This window comes from Prunus persica, chromosome G1 (genome assembly GCF_000346465.2).
Source record: "Prunus persica cultivar Lovell chromosome G1, Prunus_persica_NCBIv2, whole genome shotgun sequence".
Classification (NCBI taxonomy): Eukaryota; Viridiplantae; Streptophyta; class Magnoliopsida; order Rosales; family Rosaceae; genus Prunus; species Prunus persica.
In genome coordinates, this window is record NC_034009.1 from 24,260,964 (window position 1) to 24,261,613 (window position 650).

The window sequence follows — 650 nt, forward strand, 5'->3', positions numbered from 1 at the left end:
GAACAATTAGAACATTCAAGACATCATGCTTTGGCCATCTTCTGAATATAGATAAGATTCAGTTTAGCGGGCAGATTGTGCATGGAGTTGTGTTGCATAGAGTAGCGGGGCAGGGTGTGAAAGACTTGGATGGACTGAGTTTCTTAATAGGGTGTGACGTTGCTCAGTTCACTCATCAGGATTTCTGTTTGATCACAGGGCTTCGTTTTGGGGAAGTGCCTGAAGTTTCCAGTGGAGAGAGTGATGAAATTAGACTTCAGAAAAGATATTTTATAGACGAAGGAATTACATGTAATGCCTTAGAAGAAGCATTTCTGAGGTGCACAGAGGAAGATGACATATACAAGCTAGCTCTTGTTTACTTTGCTGAGTTAGTGGTTTTGGGAAGGGACAAACATTTGAACATCAATCTAAATTACCTGACCCTTGTAAAGGACTTGGATGCGTTCAACAGGTATCCGTGGGGTTCGGTGTCCTTTGAAAAAACCCAAGACAGTCTATTTTCTGCACCAACAAAGTATGTGAAAAGCTCTGAAAAATGAAGAGGGAAAAGGGAAAGGGAAAAGTAAGGTAACGGGAACAAGCCGGATAATGAGAAGGGCAAGATAGATAAACCTGGTGAAGCGCAAAGGGGTGGATGGAGTTTTAAA